The following is a 27,874-nucleotide window of genomic DNA, read 5'->3' on the forward strand; positions in this document are numbered from 1 at the left end:
TCCAACCTGTCCCACACCTGTTAATTTAAATGCATTCCAGGTGACTACCTGAAACTGGTTGAGAGAATGCCAATAGTGTGCAAGTTGTCATCAAGGCAAAGGGTGGCTACTTTGAAGAATCTAAAATCTAAAATATATTGATTCCATATGTGTTATTTCATAGTTTTGACGTCTTCACTATTATTCTACAATGTAGAAAATAGTAAAAATAAAGAAAACCCTCGGGATCGGTGTCCCTATACCGGGATGGTTGTTGCTAACATGAGCAATTGTGACTAGAATGACGTTGTAAGTAACAGCAAACTTTCCAGGACATAGACATGTCTTATACGGGCAGAAAGCTTAAATTATTGTTAATCTAATAACTGCACTGTCCAATTTACAGTAGCTATTACATTGACAAAATACCATGCTTTTGTTTGAGGAGAGTGCAAAAACAACAAACCACCTTTAATCGCGGCAACTTGTTTGATACATTCACCTCTGAAGGTAAATAATGTAATTACATTCAATAATCTGGCTCTGATTTGTCATCCTGAGGGTCCCAGAGATCAAATGTAGAGTAGTTTAGTTTGATAAAATCTATTTTTATATTCAAATGTAGGAACTGGGGTCTACAGTTTGACCCCACTGCTGTCTCTGGCTCCACACCCACCCCGCCCGGCCATCTAGATGTGTGAAAGTTAGTGTATAAGCTAATGATGCATCATGTATGACATGTACTTGAAAATGTATCAATTGACCAATTCGGCACATTTGGGCAGACATGATCCAAAATACTGTGCAATATTGCAATGCTTCAACTGGATCAATCTGAAACTGTGCATACACACTGCTGCCATCTAGCGGCCAAAATCTAAATTGCCCATAAACTGCAATATTATATTATGGCCTTTCTCTTGCATTTCAAAGATGATAAAAAAATAAAAAGTAGAAAACTAATGTTTTTTTGTTTGTATTATCTTTTACCAGATCTAATGTGTCATATTCTCCTACATTCATTTCACATTTCCACAAACTTCAAAGTGTTTCCTTTCAAATGGTACCAGGAATATGCGTATCCTTGTTTCAGGTCCTGAGCTACAGGCAGAAAGATTTGGGTATTTCATTTTAGGCGATAATTGAAAAAAAGGGCCCGATCCTCAAGAGTTTTAATGAGTAGGTGTGACCAAACTTTTGACTGGTACTGTATACATAATATGACATTTGAAATGTCTTTATTCTTTTGATACTTTTGTAAGTGTAATGTTTACTATACATTTTTTATTGTTTGTTTCACTTTTGTTTATTATCTATTTCACTTGCCTTGGTAATGTAAACATATGTTGCCCATGCCAATGAAGCCCTTAAATTGAATTGAAATTGAATTGAGAGAGAGAGAGAGAGAGAGAGAGAGGGGGGAGGGGGTGAGACAGAGATACATAGTGAAAAAGACAAAGAGAGAGAGAAAAAAGGACTCTTTTCACAGCTGTTCAGGGATGGAATGTCACAGGGTCTACTTCCTGCAGTGCACGGCTGTCTCTGTACGTCTCACTTCCTGTTTCCCTCAGGGGAATCCAGGAGCTGATTATGTAAGTATGTGTGTATGTATGTGTGTTGCATGAATATGTATGTCTGTGAATATGTATGTGTGTTGCATGAATATGTATGTCTGTGAATATGTATGTGTGTGTCCCTAATTCAGGACCCCCCCCCCCCACAGTGTCAGAGTGGTCTCTCCCTCCCTGGTTTGACTTCCTGGTTTTCTTGTATTGTCCGCTGGCTCGTGCCATTGCATGTGATAGAGGGATGTGAGAATAGACTTCTGGACCCGGCACCCTTCATGTTCGGTCTCTGATTACACAATGTTTTCCTCTACGAAATGATTACGATATGATTCTGGAAACAGAGCCACGTTACTACACAGTCTCATGTGTAGGGTTGTGTTCATTAGGCACCAAGCAGAAGAAAAGGGACTAAAACAAGGAGGGACTATAATGGTAAAGCTAATTTTGCTTTTCCATTATAGACCCCAATGAACACAGTCCAGATTTGCATACATTTTAGTCATTCTTATCTAGAATGACATACAGGAGTAATTAGGGTTAAGTGCCTTGCTCAAGGGAACATTGACAGATTTTTCACCTAGTCGGCTCGGGGATTCAAACCAGCAACATTTCTGTTACTGTCCCAATGCTCTTAACCACTAGGCTACCTGCCACTGTGTTATACAGTATGCATTTTGTTATTTGCCACAACAGCAACCATTGCAATTCACACAGTCATGTCCAGTATGACTAAAGCTGTTTTGGAGAAAGATCAGGACAACGCATCTGTCTGTTCCTCTGTTCTGTGCCTCCAACTTTATGACTAATGGCTGTGTGTGTGTGTGTGTGTGTGTGTGTGTGTGTGTGTGTGTGTGTGTGTGTGTGTGTGTGTGTGTGTGTGTGTGTGTGTGTGTGTGTGTGTGTGTGTGTGTGTCTGGGTTTCCATTAGGAAAATGTGGCACCGGACATTAGATCGGCAGCATTTAAATTTACCGGACGTTTGAGACATTTACCAGACCCATATGCATTGGGTGCGTAACCTGATTAGGACATCCATCCACGGTGCTCAAAATGACTTGAAACCACATTTACATTAGGGTAATTCATATTAACAGAACATGCAAGGTGAGGATGCAGGGATTTGCCGTCCTTCTTACCTAATTCTGATTCACACTTTGAAGATGTTAGAATAACTGTCCACATTTACTTTTCCTCAGACAACAAGAAGAGTATCGAACAGAAAAATCAGTAGCCTACGTCAATCTACTATCCCCCATTGTAGAAAAGTTAACCTATTTTATTGATCAGCTTTCGAGGAAGAAATATCCTATTATAAACAGACTCTGAGACAGATGATAGATCCCAAAATCAGTAAGCTGAGGCTACATTAAACATTAAAAAAGAAAACGTTAAAAACCAATGACCCTGATGCAACAGATAACAACGTTTAGCTTAAAATGTTGATAAACTACTATTTCTTGACATTATAAGCGGAGCAATGTGCACAAGGCAGTAGGCTGGGCGGGAATGTTCCTTCCAAAACGCAATTAGTGAGAAAATACGTGAGAGCGGTTTCATGTGACATGGATACAAATATCCAGTAGAAATGTAGAAACAGGGTCTAATATGAAACAAGTAGCATAGGTTGCTAATATGACTGATTTTGGCTAGACTACTTTGAAGCAAGCTAAGACATGCCTCATAATATGTAGTAGAAAGTTCAGGTTTCAAACAATGAAGTATACTGTATGTTTTCAAAATGAAATGTGTACTGCCTCCAGCTCATTGAAAAGTGGTGTGTGATGCGCTGATGAAGCCATCAGTTGCCGATAGCGTGGTGCTGCGCGCGCCTCCGCTTCTGCAGACTGCTCGGCCGCGAGCGCGGAGCCGAATCCGCCCCCAATGCAGACCGGTAAGCAGACCAGCATGTATGTTCGCGCGAATGCGCCGCATGGGTTTTTTGTTATTCTCAGGGACAATTGAGCAGCGCCAATTTTATTTATCAGCTTTCCAAATGTTTTATCGGCCAAATACCTGCTATTACCGGCTAATGGAAGCCATGGGTGTGTGGGTGTGTGTGTGTGTGTGTGTGTGTGTGTGTGTGTGTGTGTGTGTACAGTATATACAGTTGAAGTCAGAAGTTTACATACACCTTACCCAAATACATTTAAACTCAGTTTTTCACAATTCCTGACATTTAATTCTAGTAAAAATTCCCTGTTTTAGGTCAGTTAGGATCACCACTTTATTTTAAGAATGTGAAATGTCAAAATAATAGCAGAGAGAAAGATTTATTTCAGCTTTTATTTCTTTCATCACATTCCCAGTGGGTCAGAAGTTTACATGCACTCAATTAGTATTTGGTAGCATTGCCTTTACATTTTTTGGCTTGGTCAAACGTTTTGGGTAGCCTTCCACAAGCTTTACACAATACATTGGGTGAATTTTGGCCCATTCCTCCCGACAGAGCTGGTTTAACTGAATCAGGTTTGTAGGCCTCCTTGCTCGCACACGCTTTGTCAGTATCGCCCACAAGTTTTCTATAGAATTGAGGTGAAGGCTTTGTGATGGCCACTCCAATACCTTGACTTTGTTGTACTTAGCCATTTTGCCACAACTTTGGAAGTATGCTTGGGTTCATTGTCCATTTGGAAGACCCATTTGGGACCAAGCTTTAACTTCCTGACTGATGTCTTGCGATGTTGCTTCAATATACCCACATCATTTTCCTTCTCATGATGCCATCTATTTTTTGAAGTGCACCAGTCCCGCCTGCAGCAAAGCACACCCACAACATGATGCTGCCACCCCCGCGCTTCACGGTGGGGATGGTGTTCTTCGGCTTGCAAGACTCCCCCTTTTTCCTCCAAACATAACGATGGTCATTATGGCCCAACAGTTCTATTTCTGTTTCATCAGACCAGAGGACATTTCTCCAAAAAGTACGATCTTTGTCCCCATTGTCAGTTGCAAACCGTAGTCTGGCTTTTTTTATGGTGGTTTTGGAGCAGAGGCTTCTTCCTTGCTGAGTGGCCTTTCAGGTTATGTCGGTATAGGACTCGTTTTACTGTGGATATAGATACTTTTGTACCTTTTTCCTCCAGCATCTTCACACGGTCCTTTGCTGGGATTGATTTACACTTTTCGCACCAAAGTACGTTCATCTCTAGGAGACAGAACGCACCTCCTTCCTGAGCGGTGTGACGGCTGTGTGGTCCCATGGTGTTTATACTTGCGTACTATTGTTTGTACAGATGAACGTGGTACCTTCAGGCATTTGGAAATTGCTCCCATGGATGAACCAGACTTGTGGAGGTCTACAAATCTTTTTCTGAGGTCTTGGCTGATTTCTTTTGATTTTCCCATGATGTCAAGCAAATACGCACTGAGTTTGAAGGTAGGCCTTGAAATACATCCACAGGTACACCTCCAATTGACTCAAATGATGTCAATTTACCAATAAGAAGCTTCTAAAGACATGACATAATTTTCTGGAATTTTCCAAGCTGTTTAAAGGCACAGTCAATTTAGTGTATGTAAACTTCTGACCCACGGGAATTGTGATTCAGTGAATTATAAGTGAAATAATCTGTCTGGGAACAATTGTTGGAAAAATTACTTGTGTCATGCACAAAGTAGATGTGCTAACGGACTTGCCAAAACTATATTTTGTTATCAAGAAATTTGTGGAGTGGTTGAAAAACGAGTTTTAATTACTCCAACCTAAGCGTATGTAAACTTCCGACTTCAACTGTAAATATATAATATGATTTATTATAAACTGGGTGGTTCGAGCCCTGAATGCTGATTGGCTGACAGCCGTGGTATATCAGACTGTATACCACGGGTATGACAAAACATTTATTTTTACTGCTCTAATTACGTTGGTAACCAGTTTATAATAGCAATAAGGCACCTTGGGGGTTTGTGATATATGGCCAATATACCACGGCTAAGGGCCGTGTCCAGGCACTCCGCTTTGCGTCGTCCTTTAGAACAGCCCTTAGACGTGGTATATTGGCCACATACCACACCCCTTCGTGCCTTATTGCTTAATTACGTCACAGCTCTGTGAGAAGATAGAGGTCACATAGAAGACAGGGTAAAGTGTGAGAACACAGAGGACTCAGAACAGTATTCTGCCAACAATGTCTGAGCTGCAACATCTGCCTGAGAAGAGATGTAGAATGCAGACAGACAGGATGACAAACCCTCTAATGAACTTTACATGTATTTTACACTGCTGGTCAAACGTTTTAGAATACCTACTCATTCAAGGGTTTTTCTTTATTATGTACTATTTCCTAAATTATAGAATAATAGTGAAAACATCAAAACTATGAAATAACACATATGGAATCATGTAGTAACCAAAAAAGTGTTTAACAAATCTAAATATATTTTATATTTGAGATTCTTCAAATAGCCACCCTTTGCCTTCATGACAGCTTTGCACACTCTTGGCATTCTCTCAACCAAGTCAACTGTGCACAATATAGATGTACAATGCAGCAACTGCATTTAGATTCTCTCTCTCTCTCTGTGTGTGTGTGTGTGTGTACGCTAGCTAAAACACCTTCTATATGTTGTAGGGCAGAGAGCTCCCTTGTTCGAGGCAGCAGTTCCAACTGACTCACCGACCTCTACCCACTCTTCCCACCCACTCCCTTTCTCCTCTCTTTCTCTCTCTGTCCTCTCCTCCCACTCCCTTTCTCTCTCTGTCATCTCCTCCCACTCCCTCTCCCACTCAGCCCCAGCCTCTACCCCGGCGTGGGAGTAAGCATATCCCAGTACGAGAGCCTCCGGTGGGGCACACATACAGCGAGCATGGGCCTACGGTTCTGTAGCTTTGGCTTTCATTCTCTCTCCCACACACACACACACACACACACACACACACACACACACACACACACTCTCTACCCACATGAGGAACCCACACTGAGAGCTCCCCTTTAATGTCATGTGTCTTACATCTGAGGAGAGCAGAGGCAGGGGAAACATGGGGGAGTGTGTGGGCTGAGTGTGTGTGTGTGTGTGTGTGTGTGTGTGTGTGTGTGTGTGTGTGTGTGTGTGTGTGTGTGTGTGTGTGTGTGTGTGTGTGTGTGTGTGTGTGTGTATGTGTGTGTGTGTGTGTGTGTGTTAACTGTGCGAATCACTATGCCTTTTGAATTCAGTTCACATTCAGACAAACCATTAGTCCTTTGGTGTCCTTCTTGGTAGACTTGTACTCACAGGAGCTAAATCACTCAGATAGCTTTTATTGCCAGAGCTAAATAGCATCCAGTCCCTCTCAAAATAATTCAAGATTCATGAATTATGATCTGATGATTAGACACACTGAAGGAGGTATTATGTTAAAACAGATGAAGAACAGATTGAAAGATTGAGAGAATGAGAGAACTGAGAGAATGATAGAATGATAGAATGAGAGAATGAGAGAATGACAGAATGAAATAATGAGAACACTGAGAGAATGACAGAATGAAATAATGAGAGAATGAGAGAATGAGTAGTGGATCCTCTAAATGTAAGTGCAACCCTTGGACTGAATTAGACATTGAACATCCTCAACCCAAAACTGCAGAAATTGTGAACTAATTCACTAAATAGATACAGAAACTCACCAAGTGAAAGTGTCTGACTATAGTCAGAATGTATAGGGAGAGAGCTAGACTGGTACAGTACTTCCACAGGTATTTTCCCTCTTTGAAGACAATTGTAAAATCTATAACAGGTATAGTTTTTAGCAATCAAGATGTTTGGGTCTACATCGGAGGGCCTGGTCACACAGGACAACGTTATTCCTCTAGAAGCTCTGTATAACAGATAGAAAGACCAATATCTTACCGGTAGAAGAATGGATGACCAATGTCAATCATCTCCACTTTGTCAATCATCTTCACCTTGGCGATTTCAGCTTCTGAAAAAACAGGTAATAGAGAACATTATATAATACATAATTTCATAATGAGATATTCTGGAATTATTTAACAAAAAACAGACTTGTTTATGTTCACAATCACTTGCATAATAAATTCCCATCCTGTGAAGTGTCTTGGTATACAGACGGACCAGATTGCTCATTGGAATATGTACCATTTGTATGTGGGCGACTGTGGGCAGTCTCTGTCCTTCCAGTTCCCCATCTAGTTCCAACAATTAGTTAGCTCCTCCAGGGAACAACCCAACCACAAACCTTACCTCATCATCTGTCCACTTATATGAGGAAAACACTGTTTTACATCATTTGAAATGGCCCATTCACTATGACTAGATGTAGAAACTCATCAATAAGATGTTTTAAGAAACATTTAGATATAAAACATCTTGATTTTGTTCTATTCTAAATAGATGGAGGCTATTTATTCATATTGTGTATTTCATAATGTGTCTTTGGTAAATGTTCAAATCTTACAATTCAAGTTCCTCTGGCTGTAGTATAATCACATGGTGTGTTGGACATGAGATTGCTGTAGGTGTCTCACAGATGTCCCCTGGCTGTTGCATGACTTCAATATTAAAGCCCCCATGATGTCTTTTTAAATGTATTTCTAAATCATCACTTTATGTCAAATAAATCACTGTATGTGTTTATTCTTGTAATATAATACCTCAAAATAATTTTTTTATCATTTATTTCCCTGAGCCTCCTTGGGTCACTGAAAGGCTCAGTCCGATTATGTGGGTGTAGGGATACAAATGTGAATATAGTTATATATATAGTGTCACGACTTCCGCCGAAGTTGGTCCCTCTCCTTGTTCGGGCGGCGTTCGAAGTCACCGACCTTCTAGCCATCGCTGATCCTCTTTTCATTTTCCTTTGGTTTTGTCTTGTCTTCCATCACACCTGGTTCCAATCCCATCAATTACATGTTGTGTATTTAACCCTCTGTTCCCCCTCATGTCCTTGTCGGTGATTGTTTATTGTAAGTGCTTGTGCACGTCTGTCCTGGTGTGCGGCGGGTCATGTACCCATTATTTGATTGTTCTGTTTTCCGGTGGGTTTTTTGTTATTAAACTACGCCGTTTGGAAACACAGTTTTTGCTCTCCTGCATCTGACTTCTCTGCCGCCAGTACACACCCCTTACAGAATCACCGACCAGACTATGGAGTCAGCAGGAGCAGGTACCCCGGGTATAGGGGTGGAGGAGCGCGTCCGGGAGCACGCAGCAATGCTCCACCATCTTGGAGCCACCATGGACCGCGTTGTCCAGACTATGGACCGCTGAGAGAGACAGGGAGTTCTTCCAGTGCCTCCACCAGCACAACCGGGGTCTCCTCTGAGCGCCCCTCTTCCTCCTGGTCCCAGTGGGATTCGTCTCTCCCTGCCCCAGGAATACGACGGAAAGGCTGCGAACTGCCAGGAGTTCCTTCATCAACTGGACCTATACCTGGCCACCGTCCACCCGGCTCCATCGGGCCGTGAGAGGGTGTCCGCCCTCGCCTTGTGCCTCACCGGGAAAGCCCTGGAGTGGGCCAACGCCGTGTGGAGAGAGGGAGATGCGGACCAGTTTGAGGAGTTCACCCGCCGTTTCCGGGCAGTCTTCGACCACCCGCCCGAGGGTAGAGCGACAGGTGAGCGCCTCTTCCATCTGAGGCAGGAGACAAGGAGCGCCCAGGAGTTCGCCCTGGAGTTGAGGACCCTGGCTGCCGGCGCGGGATGGAGCGACAGGGCCCTGATCGACCATTACCGCTGCAGTCTGCGCGAGGACGTCCGTCGGGAGTTTGCCTGCAGAGACACCACCCTCATGTTTGACCAGCTGGTGGACTTGTCCATCCGGCTGGACAACCTGCTGGCTACCCGCGGACATTCTGATTGGGGTCTGGTGGCTCCATCCTCCCGCACCCCCTCTCCGATACCCATGGAGCTGGGAGGGGCAGTGCGCAGGGAGACCGGTGGGGGTTCCAGCTCGTGCACCATCTGTGGCCGCAGAGGTCACACTGCTGGTCGGTGCCGGGTTGGTTCCTCTGGGTATCGAGGCAGCAGGCAGGGCGCTCTGGCTTCACCCCAGGTGAGCCGGCACCATTCCAACCCAGAACCCTCTGTTGCACATATGTTTGTGTTTGTCACTTTCCCTGAGTTTTCCCCGCATTCCCAGCATAAGGTGCTCGTCGATTCAGGCGCAGCTGGGAATTTTATTGATAGAGCGTTAGCCTATAGTTTTGGGATCCCCATTGTTCCCGTGACTATGCCTTTCCCCGTTCACGCCTTAGATAGTCGACCATTAGGGTCAGGGTTGATTAGGGAGGTCGCCGCTCCTTTGGGCATGGTGACGCAGGGGGGTCACAAGGAGAGAATTAGTCTCTTCCTTATTGACTCTCCTGCTTTTCCCGTGGTGCTGGGCCTACCCTGGTTAGCTGTCATAACCCCACTGTTTCTTGGCCACAGAGGGCTCTCACGGGGTGGTCGCGAGAGTGCTCAGGTAGGTGTTTAGAGGTTTCCGTTGGTGCTACTACGGTGGAGAGTCCAGACCAGGTCTCTACCGTGCGCATTCCCCCTGAATATGCCGATTTGGCTCTCGCCTTCTCTAAAAAGAAGACTCAATTACCACCTCATCGACGGGGCGATTGTGCGATAAATCTCCTTGTAGACGCTGCACTTCCCAGGAGTCATGTGTATCCCCCTCTCACAGGCGGAGGCTATGGAAACATATGTCTCCGAATCCCTGCGTCAGGGGTACATTCGTTCCTCCACTTCACCCGCCTCCTCGAGTTTCTTTTTTGTGAAGAAGAAGGAGGGAGGTCTGCGCCCATGTATTGACTATCGGGGTCTGAATCAGATCACTGTGAGGTATAGTTACCCACTACCGCTCATAGCCACAGCAATTGAGTCAATGCACGGGGCACTATTCTTCACCAAACTAGATCTCAGGAGCGCTTACAACCTGGTGCGTATCCGGGAGGGAGACGAGTGGAAGACGGCTTTCAGTACCACCTCAGGGCACTATGAGTACCTCGTCATGCCATACGGGTTGATGAATGCGCCATCAGTCTTCCAAGCCTTTGTAGACTAGATTTTCAGGGACCTGCACGGGCAGGGTGTGGTGGTGTATATTGATGACATTTTGATATACTCCGCTACACGCGCCAAGCATGTTTCTAGCTAGTTGCGGTCGAGACTAGTAGCTAGCTAACTAGCTAGCTAACTAGCTAGAAGCAGCACAACAATATCATGTCCTTTGCTTTTAATAATAATAGTTAGCTAGAATAATAACTATTTAGAGATGTGCTTTTTGAAACGTAGAGTTGACTGCTGCTGCTTGTTTGGAAAGAACTTTGATGAAGGATGCTGCTAGCAAATCCACTGGCTAAGAAACAATTGCTGCTTTGCAGCCAGCTACTGCACATCTCTTTTGCTTTTGTTCATGGCTGTAGCCTCTTAATGCAGTCAAATGATCAAATCGCCCTCTAGTGGCATCATGGGTGGAATGTTGCTAATATTTTTCATAATTCATTAAAAAGAAATTAAGCCCATAACAATGTGTGAGGTGTATACTTTGTTTAAAAATATATGTTTTTAAGACTACCAAGAAACTGTGACCCTGATTTAGCCCACTGCAGTGAAAGGTTAAAGTGGAAGTAGGCCTAAATACCGAAATATTTTGGTCTTTGGTAGCATAAGTGCACGCTGTCAAAACAAAGGGGAATGGAATGTCAATATGACAGGGCTGGGCCAACAACAGTGTAGGAGGATACATGCAAATCAAAGATGAACTGTCATTGGTCTATTATAATCATATCAGATTGTGATGTCATGATCTGGGCCAAAAACGTGTTTTTAAACAGCTCTTATACCAAAGGGCACGTTCATCATTTTCACAGTTTCAGTGTTCGATCTAAAAGTGTGGAAATATAATAAAAAAAGCAAGAAATCACGATTTTAACTGCACTACCCCTTAATGTTCTACTCTGAAGACAGAGGAATAGAGGTGTTTGCATAAAACCATTTGTAACAGGTCAAGTGTTAAAAAGGACATTTAACCATTGAAGGGCTTTTTTATTTTAATTATATCTCACAGGGATATGATGATGATGATGATGATAACTATTATCATTATTAGTATTTCAAATACAAAAGTCACCTGTATATCAGTCATATAACAACTGACATTAATGGAATCAAATAATGTTGGTTTATTCCTGCATTCTCTCTCTCTCTCTCTCTGACGGTGTCTCCCCCGGGGTAATCACATTCCAAAACACACACAAGAATTTCCACCAGCCCAGCTCGCATACCACCCCACACACACACACAGCACGACTTGCATACCACCCCTCCTCTCGCAACTTAAAGAAGGGAAAACACACACAGAAATCTCGTCTGCACCCAACCACACTCTCAGATCTCTCCCTCCCTCCCTCCCTCCCTCTCACGCACGCACGCACGCACGCACACACACACACACGCAAACACATCTAGCTCGACTTGCATACCACCCCTCCTCCAGCAACTTAAAGATGGGAAAACACACACAGAGATCACAAGCACGCACGTGCGTGCGCACGCACACACACACACACACACACCCAGTCTACAATGATAGAACCAAGGCAGACCACACACTGTTGCAATGCCATGCTCAACAGACTTGTCAATGCTTCTTCTGGTCTTTCACACAATGCAAACTCTAGAATATGATAGCCGAACTGTAGACCTAACAAAATAATGGCACTTATTTAAACACCAATCTTATGAATGTGAAATAACGTAGCAAATAAAACAATAGGCTTAATACTGTATATCCGTAGTATTAAGATGATATAAACAGTCGACAGCTGTAGCTTACCTTCTGGTTGTCTATCTCCAGACTCCAGTTTTCTTCCTCCGCCCCTTGCTGTTGCAAACACCAAGAGTCGTGCAGGAGGGAGCCCGGGGTTGCAGACACCTTTCCAGGGCGCGACACTCCGCAGTTACATGCTACAAAAACAGAACGCGACAAAAAAACAAAAAAACATCACCAAAGGCTGAAAAACACTTTCTCTAGCAACTGACTTTCTCAACTGACTTTCTCATCGCGAATGCACTTAATGATCTCATCACTCAGTCATCTGCGACTCCTGCAAGTCATTTCCCCTCTCCCCTTATCGCTGACTGGCCGCGGGGCTTTTCGCCGTGTGCATACTGAATCAGTCGGAAATGCCACCGAGTTTCCTGCTTCAGCATAGCTTCCCATTCACCTCAGCCTGTATATAGGGGGCGTCCCTCGCTCGCCCTGACGACGACCCCCAGCCAGCAATAAATCCCCCTTTTACCAGGGGCCGTTCCTGCTGCGACCTGTGTGCGTGTAGTGCGTGTGCGTGTCCACAGACACATGTACGATTTCAGGAAAGTCCACTTTGCTGAATAACACGATTTTACAGACAGAAATTATAAGGTTACATGTTTTCCAGAATATGACTAGCCTACATTTTTTCTGCACTCAGCCGAGTAACCACATTTGGTTCCTTGAATTAGACTTGAATTAGATTGATCTACTGGGCTGTGTAGATGTATAATACTATCACATAATGTAATTATAATGTCAATAAGGAGAGAGTTTTGAATTGAAAAAATATATATTACCCCAAATCTCTCTCCAGTCTCTATCTCTCTTCATCTTCTCTTCCATCTCTACTCTCTCCTTCACGCCTCCTCCATCCCTCCTCATCTCTCCTCCATCGCTCTACATCTCCACCAATCTCTTCATTCTCCATTGGGCAGTAATGTCTTTACAGCGGAGGATAACAAGGGGCTTTACCATCACATTAGACATGAAGAAGCAACTGCAATGGGATTTCACCTATATTGGTCTCTCTCTCTCTCTCTCTCTCTCTCTCTCTCTCTCTCTCTCCTCTCTCTCTCTCTCTCTCTCTCTCTCTCTCTCTCTCTCTCTCTCTCTCTCTCTCTCCTGCTCTCTCTCTCTCTCTCTCTCTCTCTCTCTCTCTCTCTCTCTCTCTCTCTCTCTCTCTCTCTCTCTCTCTCTCTCTCTCTCTCTCTCTCTCTCTCTCTCTCTCTCTCTCTCTCTCTCTCTCTCTCTCTCTCTCTCTCTCTCTCTCTCTCTCCTGCTCTCTCTCTCTGATAGGATGACGGAGGGGGGTTGATCTTGTAATGGGGTGTATAGCTATTTGCATTTCCTCAAAATGCCTTTGAACTAGTTTCCCCACTGTCCCTTTCTCTTTTGTCACCCTCTCAATTTCCCCGGTGAGAGTGATCATGTGATGGTGAATATGGGAAATGTTGTTACTTATGTCAGTAGTTCAGATTTGAGGTGTCAATCAGAGACATTGCATTCATATTGTGAAATCCCCTGAATAAATTAACTCGTTTTCTCATCTGAACTTCTTTGGTATGAATTTCTTTTCTTTTCATTCTCTGACATTTGAAACCACTGCAGAAGTCCTATGACAACACTTATAGTTTGCTATAGGCTGTAGTCTAATAGCTGTAGTCTATCTCCCTCAGTCATTCCCTTCAGAAATCAATGGGTGCGAACATCAGGCCATTTGCCAGTATTATTGGGCAAGGTGTGGTGGGACATCAATGTACTGTGACATCAGGGTCAGGTCTGTTGACCAGTCTTTTAGAGGCAGGGTTGCGTTTGTCTGGTTAAAGTGCTACTGATGAAATGAACTGATGCTGCTGTTAAGATATTTTTCGCTGCGTCATAGAATGGTCTGGCAAACATGTATCACCAACAGTTTTGAGAAAATCCCAGCCCAAACTTCAGTGGATGATGTGCTGTCCAGCCATATTTAGAATGTTGAAATTATGGCACGGCGTGGCATTTTACTTCCAACCGTCGACTAAGGTGTCTGTTACCATCTACTAAGCTCGCATCAAGCTAGGGTGCTGGGGATGGGTTTGAGGATGGGTTTGAACTGTGACAACGAGCTAGGGTGCTGGGGATGGGTTTGAGGATGGGTTTGAACTGTGACAACGAGCTAGGGTGCTGGGGATGGGTTTGATGATTGGCTTGAACTGTGACAACGAGCTAGGGTGCTGGGGATGGGTTTGAGGATGGGCTTCAACTGTGACAACGAGCTAGGGTGCTGGGGATGGGTTTGATGATTGGCTTGAACTGTGACAACGAGCTAGGGATGGGTTTGAGGATGGGCTTGAACTGTAACAACGAGCTAGGATGCTGGGGATGGGTTTGAGGATGGGCTTGAACTGTGACAACGAGCTAGGGTGCTGGGGATGGGTTTCAGGATGGGCTTGAACTGTGACAACGAGCTAGGGTGCTGGGGATGGGTTTGATGATTGGCTTGAACTGTGACAACGAGCTAGGGATGGGTTTGAGGATGGGCTTGAACTGTAACAACGAGCTAGGATGCTGGGGATGGGTTTGAGGATGGGCTTGAACTGTGACAACGAGCTAGGGTGCTGGGGATGGGTTTGATGATTGGCTTGAACTGTGACAACGAGCTAGGGTGCTGGGGATGGGTTTGAGGATGGGCTTGAACTGTGACAACGAGCTAGGGTGCTGGGGATGGGTTTGATGATTGGCTTGAACTGTGACAACGAGCTAGGGATGGGTTTGAGGATGGGCTTGAACTGTAACAACGAGCTAGGATGCTGGGGATGGGTTTGAGGATGGGCTTGAACTGTGAAAACGAGCTAGGGTGCTGGGGATGGGTTTGATGATTGGCTTGAGCTGTGAGAACGAGCTAGGGTGCTGGGGATGGGTTTGATGATTGGCTTGAACTGTGAAAACGAGCTAGGGTGCTGGGGATGGGTTTGAGGATGGGCTTGAACTGTGACAACGAGCTAGGGTGCTGGGGATGGGTTTGATGATTGGCTTGAGCTGTGACAACGAGCTAGGGTGCTGGGGATGGGTTTGAGGATGGGCTTGAACTGTGACAACGAGCTAGGGTGCTGGGGATGGGTTTGAACTGTGACCTATGGCTCTCGGCATCGGAGGTTCTTTTTCTATTTTAACCCTATTACTAACCCTAAACTTTAACCCTAACCCTAACCTTTAACCCTAACCCTAACCTTTAACCCTAACCCTAACCTTTAACCCTAACCCTAACTCTAACCTTTAACCCTAACCCTAACCTTTAACCCTAACCCTAACTCTAACCCTAACCCTAACCTTTAACCCTAACCTTTAACCCTAACCCTAACCTTAACCCTAACTCTAACCTTTAACCCTAACCTTTAACCCTAACCTTTAACCCTAACTTTTAATCCTATCACTAACCTTAAACCTAACCTAACCTTAACCCTAACTCTAACCTTTAACCCTAACCCTAACCTTTAATCCTATCACTAACCATAACCTTAAAGGGAAATTTCATATTCATCATCTTCAGCACCACCCCAACATCAACATATGTGAACGTAGTAAAACAGATAGAGGAAGACAAGTGTTTCCAATGACATCATCAACCAATTAGTAGACAACAAGTAGACAATTAGTAGGCAATTAGTAGGTAATACTTAGGCAATTAGTAGGCAATTAGTTGGCAATAAGTAGTCAATTAGTAGACAATTAGTTGACAATAATTAGGCAATTAGTAGACGACTAGTAGGCAATTAGTAGGCAATAAGTAGACAATTAATAGACACTTAATTGGTAATAATTAGGCAATTAGTAGACAACTAGTAGGCAATTAGTAATTGGTTAAAATCACACAATGCATGCTGATGATGTCGTTGGAAACGCACCATTTTCACATATGTTGATGTTGAAGTGATGCTTGAGATGATGAATATGAAGTTGAACATTTTAGAAATGTCCCTTTAACCACTTGGAATTAATGGCTACATTTAAGATGAACCCTATCCCAAACCTTAACCATAACCTTAACCAGTCGGAATGAATGCCTAAAGTTTCATTTCACTTTTTGAACAGTTTGACTGACAGCTATGAAACGGCAAAATACATTGTAATTATAAAGGCAAGACATGCCATATATCATGCATAGGAGATAAGTGGAGATTTGGGGGTATTTTCTAGTTCTGCAGCTGTATCTCATGTAAGCTAGAGATTATTATATATATTTTTAAGTAGTCCACATGTGTTTATATCTGTCCTAGAGAGGATTTTACTATTCAGGCCAAAGTGTGTAGTGCAATGGATGACCAGGCTTTCCTAACCCTCTCCTCAGGCTCTCCCTGACGTTTCACATTTTTGTTTTGACCCTAAACTGGCACACCTGATTCCATTAGTGAACTAATCATCAAGCCTTTGACTAATTGAATAAGGTATGCTGGTTTAGGGAAGAAAAAAAAAAAGTGAAACGTCTAGGGGGCCCGAGGAGACGGTTGGTAAACCCTGCATTACTGTTGTGTGGTGGAAGTATTATTCTTTTAATCCCTGTTCTTTCACCAGGAATGTAGCCCCCCTTCTCTCTTTCTCTCTCTCTCTCTGTCTGTGTGTGTGTGTGTGTGTGTGTGTGTGTGTGTGTGTGTGTGTGTGTGTGTGTGTGTGTGTGTGTGTGTGTGCGTGCGTGTGTGTGTGCGTGCGTGCGTGTGTGCGTGTGTGTGTGTGTGCGTGAGTCCATCTGTGCCAGCTTCTGTGTGTGAGTGTTTGTGTGAGTGTGTGTGTGTGTGTGTGTGTGTCTGTGTCTGTGAGTGTGAGTGTGTGTGTGCCTATGTGTGTTCCTCTCCTGATTCCCATGAATCTGGTGGAGTTAAAGCCTCTTAAATGTCCCCCTGGCTTTTGTACTCACGTTTCAGCTGAAATTCCCCAAATTCACCCCTCCATTCAGACACTGTGTGTTAGAGAGCTCTGGAATGCACTGGGCTTGACAGGCGTCTGGGCTGGGTGTGTGTGTGTGTGTGGGTGCATGCACATGTGTGTGTGGGAGTGTGGGCGGGTGGGTGCTCGTCTGTGCACGTGAGTGTGTGGGTGGTTGCGTGGGTGTTGGGGTGAGTGGGTGCATGGTTCTCAGTGGCTGAGTGCACATGTGACTACGTAAGTGTGTGTGTGTTAGTCTCTGTGTGTATAGAAAAGGTGAAACGTGTGTGTGTATAAGGCATAGGTATTTGTATTTCAGAATCTGAGCCTTTGTGTTTAAACGTTTTTTAAAAACTCAAACAAATTCACAGACACAATCTCTCATACTTACCACTAATATACACACACACACGCGCGCACACACGCACACACACGCACACACACGCACACGCACACACACACACACAATTTCACACTCAGCATCGGGCGTTTGCCTGATCTAGCTTCCTCCTTGCTTTGTGAGTAACCCGCAGCAATAAAATAAACACAAATATGTGATAATCACATTCTTCACATAGCTGGTGGGAAGTTTCGGCTGGTTCTCCACAAGAGGAGGGGTGTGTGCATATGTGTGTGTATGTGTGTGTGCATGTGTATGTGTGCGTGTACTCGTGCGTGTGCTCGTGTGTGTGTGTGTGTGTCATTCCTCTGTTCTCTGGAGGCCCCACAGAGAAAGAAAGAGTTATGGAACAAATAGGTCTCACACATTACACAACAGTACCACCAATACAAACCATCAGCTCAGTTATACTCCCAGTACAAACCATCATGTCAGAAATCCTCCCAGTACAAACCACCAGGTCAGACATCCTCCCAGTACAAAACATCAGCTCAGATATCCTCCCAGTACAAACCATCAGGTCAGATATCCTCCCAGTACAAACCAGATATACTCCCAGTACAAACCACCAGGTCGGACATCCTCCCAGTACAAACCACCAGGTCAGACATCCTCCCAGTACAAAACATCAGCTCAGATATCCTCCCAGTACAAACCATCAGGTCATATATCCTCCCAGTACAAACCAGATATACTCCCAGTACAAACCAGATATACTCCCAGTACAAACCATCAGGTCAGAAATCCTCCCAGTACAAACCATCAGGTCAGGAATCCTCCCAGTACAAACCACCAGGTCAGACATCCTCCCAGTACAAAACATCAGCTCAGATATCCTCCCAGTACAAACCAGATATACTCCCAGTACAAAACAGATATAATCCCAGTACAAAACAGATATTCTCCCAGTACAAACCATCAGGTCAGACATACTCCCAGTACAAACCATCAGGTCAGATATACTCCCAGTACAAACCAATTATACTCCCAGTACAAACCATCAGGTCAGATATCCTCCCAGTACAAACCATCAGGTCAGATATACTCCCAGTACAAACCAATTATACTCCCAGTACAAACCATCAGGTCAGATATCCTCCCAGTACAAACCATCAGGTCAGAAATCCTCCCAGTACAAACCATCAGGTCAGATATCATCCCAGTACAAACCAGATATACTCCCAGTACAAACCAGATATACTCCCAGTACAAACCAATATACTCCCAGTACAAACCAGATATCATCCCAGTACAAACCAGATATACTCCCAATACAAACCAAATACACTTCCATTACAAACCAGATATACTTCCAGTACAAACCAGATACACTTCCAATACAAACCAGATATACTCCCAGTACAAACCAGATACACTTCCAATACAAGCCAGGTACACTTCCAGTACAAACCAGATATACTCCCAATACAAACCAGATACACTCCCAGTACAAACCAGATACACTTCCAGTACAAACCAGATATACTCCCAATACAAACCAGATATGCTCCCAGTACAAACCAGATATACTCCCAGTACAAACCAGATATACTCCCAGTACAAACCAGATACACTTCCAGTACAAACCAGATACACTTCCAATACAAACCAGGTACACTTCCAATACAAACCAGGTACACTTCCAGTACAAACCAGATATACTCCCTGTACAAGGCAGATGCACTTCCAGTACAAACCAGATATACTCCCAGTACAAACCAGATATACTCCCAGTACAAACCAGATATACTCCCTGTACAAACCAGATATACTTCCAGTACAAACTAGATATACTCCCAGTACAAACCAGATACACTTCCAATACAAACCAGGTACACTTCCAGTACAAACCAGATATACTCCCTGTACAAACCAGATATACTTCCAGTACAAACCAGATACACTCCCAGTACAAACCAGATATTCTTCCAGTACAAACCAGATATATTGCCAGTGCAAACCAGATACACTTCTAATACAAACCAGATACACTTCCAATACAAACCAGATATACTCCCAATGCAAACCATGTATACTCCCAGTACATACCAGATACACTTCCAGTTCACTGAAGTCAAACGTCAAATAAATAAATCATCTAATACAACAAACAGATAAATATTGAAGTTAGACCAGATTGTTGACCTTTATAATGACAGACTGGGAGACCGATGCAGACAGATAGAGATAAACAGAGAGAACGAGAGAGGGACAGGAAGAGAGAAAGAGAATTAGACATAAAGAGAGAGACAGAGAGACCGAGAGACCATGAGATGGGAAACCGGGAAAGAGAAACAGATAAAGAGAGAGAATGAGAGACCAAGAGAGAGACAGATTGAATTGAAATTCACAGAGACCGAAACAGATAGAGAGACAGAGGGAGTGGCAAGGAGAAACAGACATGTACAGGGACAGAAATACATTTCTAGGAGTTGGAGTTGTTCTTACCTGAGCACATGGTCCACATGCTGCCGAGTACACTTCACTTCCTCCATCATGCTTTGTCTCTGCTCCCTCCGCTGGATTTTCTCTTCCCTACCCCTCTCTCTCTCTCTCTCTCTCTCTCTTTATCTCTCTCTCTCTCTCTCTCTCTCTCTCTTCCCTCTCTCTTCACTCTCTCTTCCCTCTGCTTCTCTCTACTCTGACTTTTTTCCCCTCTTACTCGCTTCACACTTCTCCCCGTTCTCCCTGGCTTTTTTCTCTCTCTCTCTCTCTCTCTCTCTCTCTCTCTCTCTCTCTCTCTCTCTCTCTCTCTCTCTCTCTCTCTCTCTTCCTTGCTCTCTCCCTCTCTCTCTCCAGTGAGGTTGTCTCTTGGAGTGAGAGTGATCCATGAAGTGGCTGCCGACAGTCTTAACTACACCGCCTCTTTCTCCACCCCCGAGCCGCATGGTGTGTGTGTGTGTGTTGTGTGTGTGTGTGTGTGTGTGTGTGTGTGTGTGTGTGTGTGTGTGTGTGTGTGTGTGTGGTGGCGGTTTCTTGTCAACCCCCACACAGCCCACCTTACACATATAGTCACCTGAAAAGTGTCAAAGACCACACACACACACACACACACACACACACACACACACACACACACACACACACACACACACACACACACACACACACACACACACACACACACACACACACACACACACACACACACACACCTATAGGCAGAACCTTTAACAGGACGCTCACGGGGTAAGGACTGTTCAATGCTACTCTGGCCAATCGGAATCTATGCTTCAAGATTGTTTTGATCACACGGTCTGGCAAATGGTGACTGGGTTCATCGGGATGTGCACTGAGGATGTTGTTCCCACAGTGATGATTAGAACTTATCCAAACCAAAAACCCTGGATAGATGGCAGCATTCGTGCAAAACTGAAAGCGCAAACCACCACATTTAACCGTGGCAAGGTAATTGGGAACATGGACATGTACAAACAGACCAGCTATGACATCCTAAGGCAATCAAAGAGGCAAAACGACATTACATGGACAAAGTGGAGTCGCAATTCAATGGCTCAGACACAAGACGTATGTGGCAGGGACATCAGACAATCACGTATTATTAAGGGAATGCCAGCCACATCGCGGACACCATCGCCTCGCTCCCGGACGAGCTAAACACCTTCTTTGCCCGTTTCGAGGAAAACAACATCGAGCTGCCGACGCGACTATCGCCCCCATAGCACTCACTTCTGTCATCATGAAGTGCTTTGAGACGCTAGTAAAGGACCATATCACCTCCACCTTACCTGACAACCTAGACTCAACCTAGACGATTAGCATATAGCCCTGACAGATCCATGGACGACGCAATCACCATTGAACTGAACACTGCTCTATACCACATGGACAAGAGAAAGACCTATGTAAGAATGCAATTAAATCATCAAGTTTGTGGAGGACACAACAGCGGTAGGCCTGATTACCAACAACAATGAGAGCCTACAGGGAGGAGGTGAGAGGCCTTGGGAGTGGTGCCAGGAAAATAACCTCTCCCTTAATGTCAACAAACTTCCCTTCACACAGACAGCATGGTGAAGAAGGCGCCTTGTCAACCTCAGCAGGCTGAAGAAATTCAGCTTGGCCCCTAAGACCCTCACAAACTTCTACAGATACACCATTGAAAGCATCCTGTCGGGCTGTATCACCACCTGGTATGGCAATTGCACCGTCCGCAACCGAGGTTGGTGCGGAGGGGGGTGCGGTCAGCCCAATGCATCACCGGGGACACACTGTCTGCCTGCCCTCCAGGCAATCTACAGAACCAATGTCACAGGAAGGCCAAGAAGATCCTCAAGCCTCAAGCCTCCACTCGAGGCTGAGGTCCTGTTCAACCTGCTACCATCTAGAAGGTGGAGACAGTACAGGTGCATCAAAGCTGGGACCGAGAAACTGAGAAACAGTTTCTATCTCCAGGCCATCAGACTGTTAAACAGTCATTTAGCACTAACCTTAGTCACTGTTCTAGCAGGCTACCAGTCGGTACTTTACCCTGCATCGTAGAGACTGCTGTCCTATGTACACTGCCTTATGTTTACTATTTTCTACATTGTAGAATAATAGTGAAGACATCAAAACTATGAAATAACATATATGGAATCATGCAATAACCAAAAAACTGTTAAACAAATCAAAAAATGTTTTATATTCGAGATTCTTCAAAGTAGCCACCCTTTGCCTTGATGACAGCTTTGCACACCCTTGGCAATCTCTCAACCAGCTTCATGAGGTAGTCACCTGGAATGCATTTCAATTAACAAGTGTGCCTTGTTAAAAGTTCATTTTTGGAATGTCTTTCCTTCTTAATGCATTTGAGCCAATCAGTTGTGTTGTGACAAGGTAGGGGTGGTATACAGAAGATAGCCCTATTTGGTAAAAGACCAAGTCTATATTATGGCAAGAACAGCTCAAATAAGCAAAGAGAAATGACAGTCCATCATTACTTTAAGACATGAAGGTCAGTCATTACGGAAAATTTCAAGAACTTTAAACGTTTCTTCAAGTCCAGTCACAAAAACTATCAAGCGCTATGATGAAACTGCCTTTCATGAGGACTGCCACAGGAAAGGAAGACCCAGAGTTACCTCTGCTGCAGAGTTTCTAGCCTCAGAATTTGGACCCCAAATAAATGCTTCAAAGAGTTCAAGTAACAGACATATCACAACATCAACTGTTCAGAGGAGACTGCGTGAATCAGGCCTTCATGTTCGAATCGCTACAAAGAAACCCCTAAAGGACACCAATAATAAGAAGAGACTTGCTTGTGCCAAAAAACATGCGCAATGGACATTAGACCGGTGGAAATCTGTCCTAAAGTCTGATGAGTCCAAATTTGAGATTTTTGGAATGCAAAAGCTGTCATCAAGGCAAAGGGTGGCTACTTTGAAGAATCTAAAATCTAACATACACACCAACATACACACAACAGTCTTTTTTCTGTCCGTCAATCATTATCAATCGCTCTCTTTCACTGTTTCACTCCTTTGTTTTATTCTTTTTTTTTTTCTCTCACCTGTCTCAGTCTTCTTCTATCTCATCTGTCTCAGTCTTCTTCTCTCCATCTGTCTCTGTCTTCTTCTCTCCATCTGTCTCAGTCTTCTTCTATCTCCATCTCCATCTGTCTCTGTCTTCTTCTCTCCATCTGTTTCTGTCTTCTTCTCTCTCATCTGTCTCAGTCTTCCATCTCCATCTGTCTCTGTCTTCTTCTATCTCCATCTCCATCTGTCTCTGTCTTCTTCTCTCTCATCTGTCTCAGTCTTCTTCTATCTCATCTGTCTCAGTCTTCTTCTCTCTCATCTGTCTCAGTCTTCTTCTCTCTCATCTGTCTCAGTCTTCTTCTCTCCATCTGTCTCAGTCTTCTTCTCTCCATCTGTCTCAGTCTTCTTCTATCCATCTGTCTCAGTCTTCTTCTCTCCATCTGTCTCAGTCTTCTTCTCTCTCACCTGTCTCAGTCTCACCTGTCTCACTCCAGTGCACCTGCTCAGCCCTGAGCCTCCAGCAACGCTCCTCAGCCCTGAGCCTCCAGCGACGCTCCTCAGCCCTGAGCCTCCAGCGACGCTCCTCAGCCCTGAGCCTCCAGCGACGCTCCTCAGCCCTGAGCCTCCAGCGACGCTTCCCAGCCTGGGGCCTCCAGCGACGCTTCCCAGCCCGGAGTCGCCAGCGACGCTCCTCAGCCCGGAATCTCCAGCGACGCTCCTCAGCCAGGAGCCTCCAGTGACGCTCCCCAGCCCGGAGCCTCCAGTGACGCTCCCCCGCCCGGAGCCTCCAGCGACGCCTCTCAGCCCGGAGCCTCCAGCGATGCCTCTCAGCCCGGAGCCTCCAGCGACGCCTCTCAGCCCGGAGCCTCCAGCGACGCCTCTCAGCCCGGAGCCTCCAGCGACGCCTCTCAGCCCGGAGCCTCCAGCGACACCTCTCAGCCCGGAGTCTCCAGCGACGCCTCTCAGCCCAAATTCTCCAGCGACGCCTCTCAGCCCGGAGTCTCCAGCGATGCCGCGCAGCCCAGGGTCTTCTGAACGGGAGCTGCGCCCAAAGCCAGAGCCACCTCCGTAGTGGGAGGATTGGGAAGGAGGGGTGTAGCACAGGGACCGTCGTCCCTTCCCTCCCTTTAAGTTTGGGGTTGTTTTTGTGGGGTTTTTGTTTTTGAGGTGCATTCGGGGTCTGCACCTTTGGGGAGGGGGGTACTGTCACGTCCTGACGAGTAAAAGGGTTTATTTGTCATTGTAGTTTGGTCAGGGCGTGGCAGGGGGTGTTTGTTTTGTGTGTTTCGGTATTTTTGGTTTATGTTCTATATTTTCTATTTCTATGTGTATATCTAGTTTTCTATTTCTATTTTGGGTTTTTGGCAATGACCTCCAATTAGAGGCAGCTGGTTGTCGTTGTCTCTAATTGGAGGCCATATTTAGTTGGGTTTGTTTTCACTTGTGTTTTGGTGGGTGGTTATTTTCTGTGTAGCCTGGGAGCCTTATGGAACTATTATCGTTGTTTGTTTACTTTGTTTTGAGTGTTCTTTAATAAAGTAAGAAGATGAGCACTTTACCCGCTGCGCCTTGGTCCAATCCTTACGACGCCTATGACAGAAAGGGAGAGAGACAGACAGAGAGAGAGAGAGAGAGAGAGAGAGAGAGAGAGAGAGAGAGAGAGCTGAGTGAAAGGGAGAGCTGAGTGAGTTGACAGTGATGTATCCATGCCATTTATGTAGAAAAGAAAACTGTGAATTCGTCCCTCAGCTATGCAGAAAGGTGTACAGCGGCCATGCACTGTGAAAGGTGTGCTGTCTGAGGGACACACAGTACCTTGTCAGGTTGCAACCATAAGCTTTCCTATGAAGGATGCAAAGACAGAGAAAACATATATGCCTGTTGACGTTGCAATCAGAAATTCCAAACTGCTTTCACTGGGGAGCAGCAACACAAACATGAACTAGTCAGAGGGAATGAATGTTGTCCATAACTTGCCCGTTGTCTTTTCTACCACTCCCAAATATTATCCCATGTTTCCACAGTGCTCCATAATATTATGGAAGGGAAGTGTGCTCAATCTCTGGGTTTTGCAGCGTGTGGGGCGATGGTTGTCACAAAGCCACTGTACATATTCTCTTTCGACATTAATTAAAATAATATCCCAGCGTTTAAAGTACAAAAAAGTACAAAAATGTATGCACGCTCTGGATAAGAGTGTCTGCTAAATTACTAAAATGTTACATGTAAACTGGTTTTCTGGTGGTAAACATTTTTTTTTGGTTAAAGAGACGTCAGATTACATCCAGGTAAAGACATATTTTCATGACAACATCAAGTCACCTAGGAGAGATTTGGTCAGATTACAACCAGGTAAAAATGTAATTTTCCGGACGTCTTTACGTCTTCGTACGACCAGTATGAAACCTGATCATGACGTCACAAAAATGATGGTCAGCCTGATGTCATTGCAATCAATTTCCCTGCACTAGGGAACAGAGAGAAACATTCCTCCCTGCTTTCCCTTTCTCTTTATTTTCTGTAGGTTACATCTCTGACACAAAGTATTGCAGGTTAAACAAACAGACAAAAGAAACTGTGTGGACAGATATTGGGATCATTCCATTTACAGCAGGTCAGAGTCGCCAAGATTCTTCTCTCACTGTATGTCCTTGGAATCTAGAAAGGTGCTGTACTGTAGGCTATGAAATATACTTTTAGTCGATATAAGAGGGGAAAAGAAGGTTACAGACGGGAATCAAAGCACATTTTCACTGATTGATTGATCTGATGTAATTTCCAAAATTGTGTCAGACAGAGCTGTGTATGACTGCGCTTTGCCTCCCCTTCTCTCCCCCTTCTCTTACCTATTCAGTGTCTGGAGTAAGGTATGAGGGAGGACGTCAATGTGGGTATGACAGTGTTGCTAAATGGGCTTACTCTCCTCTCTGCCTTCCTCGTCTCCCCCTGCCTCCCCCACCCAGCTGTGAGTGTAGTGTCTGTGTGGGAGGGTGGTATAGAGGACTTATTGTGTGGGTGATAAGGCTTTGGCCTCCGCTATATTGTGCTGGTAACAGTGCTTTTCAGAGAGCTGTCATTTACATGGAGGTAATGGATTCAGAAGAGGATAGAATATGTGTGGGTTGTAAATGATGGAAGCTGCTCTCTCTCTGGCATTCTGACTCTTCTTTTCTCTCGCTCTGCTCTCTCTCTCCTCCCCCTCTCTTTACCTTACATTGTGTATCCTTCAAAATAATAATGTTACTTCTGACAGCCAAACTAAATGGATAATGTTACATCTGACACCAAACTAAATGGATAATGTTACTTCTGACAGCCAAACTAAATGGATAATGTTACTTCTGACACCAAACTAAATGGATAATGTTACTTCTGACACCAAACTAAATGGATAATGTTTCTCTGACACCAAACTAAATGGATAATGTTACTTCTGACACCAAACTAAATGGATAATGTTACTTCTGACAGCCAAACTAAATGGATAATGTTACTTCTGACAGCCAAACTAAATGGATAATGTTACTTCTGACAGCCAAACTAAATGGATAATGTTACTTCTGACACCAAACTAAATGTATAATGTTACTTCTGACAGCCAAACTAAATGTATAATGTTACTTCTGACACCAAACTAAACGGATAGTGTTACTTCTGACAGCCAAACTAAATGGATAATGTTACTTCTGACAGCCAAACTAAATGGATAATGTTACTTCTGACAGCCAAACTAAATGGATAATGTTACTTCTGACAGCCAAACTAAATGGATAATGTTACTTCTGACAACAAACTAAAATGATCATGTTACTTCTGACAGCCAAACTAAACGGATAATGTGTGACTAGATAGGCATGTATGACTACTCCCCAAGAATAAAAACAATAGTTTCATTGTGATGTGCATGTGCATGTGTGTCTGTATTCTACAGGTTAAAACATACAGATAGTACCACTGGTAGCAAAACAGTCAGTGAACATGATTTATGAGACTTTCTTGCATAGACAGTGGTCTGATGGATTTTCTCAAAGAGCAACCGTGAACCTTAACAACGCCCCTCCTTCCACATGGTAAACCAATCATGAACGTTGGTAACCCACCATACACCCTTTCCCCCCCATAACTATGCAAACCATCATTTCCCCAAAACCCATCCCTTCTACCGTCCCGCACTCTTACCGGTAAATGTTGATGAGTCTTACTCACCCATTGGCCATGTTTTCACTGTAGGCCAGTAGTCACCTTATGAACAGAACAGTGTTTTACCCTCACGCCCCATGGTGGAGATGTGAGTGGACAAACTGCGGCAAGACTTTCCATGCATTGACGAGTTTTATTTTTACTATAACCGCTTACATGTGCAACGTACACCATTCTGCTTTGAGATTTGACACCCTACTCACAACACCATATACAGTAATCCTTAATGAAGCACCAATATTGACTTATGAAAGCCAAGGCAACAGTACTACAGTTTTTAGGGAAGATGCCATCACTGTGCGATGCTAAGCTAGCTCCGACTAGCTAGTTGAAATTCACTACATGTGCGTTGTTTAGGGGTGCGTTTACAATTAAAACATACTGTGGTGATTACGAAGGCATCCAGACGCAGGTTGATGGATATGGAAGTCTACACTTTACTACACAAACTAAACATGTCTTGGTGGCTTTTGGTATTTTTCTGTTGTGCAAATGGTTACATTTACAAATGTCTCTGTCATTGTTGCCCAGTAAAGAAGCAACCCCCCCCAAAATAGTCAAAGATTTGTTACTTGCTTTCTGTCAGGGAACATTTTTACTTT

The 27,874-nt window shown here is 44.3% G+C and overlaps 1 long non-coding RNA gene across 1 annotated transcript in view; it reads right to left on the reverse strand.

Moving 5' to 3' along the window:
- Positions 1 to 20,399, reverse strand: part of LOC123730512 (uncharacterized) — a 67,554-nt gene extending 47,155 nt beyond the window's left edge. Inside the window, exons 1-3 of the long non-coding RNA XR_006761954.2 lie at positions 20,044 to 20,399; positions 12,318 to 12,448; positions 7,377 to 7,449 (exon numbers count right to left, since the gene is read on the reverse strand). This is a non-coding gene — a long non-coding RNA (uncharacterized LOC123730512). The remainder of the gene's footprint in view (positions 1 to 7,376; positions 7,450 to 12,317; positions 12,449 to 20,043) is intronic.
- Positions 20,400 to 27,874: the final 7,475 nt, after the last annotated feature.

This window comes from Salmo salar, chromosome 25 (genome assembly GCF_965601325.2).
Source record: "Salmo salar chromosome 25, fSalSal1, whole genome shotgun sequence".
Classification (NCBI taxonomy): domain Eukaryota; kingdom Metazoa; phylum Chordata; class Actinopteri; order Salmoniformes; family Salmonidae; genus Salmo; species Salmo salar.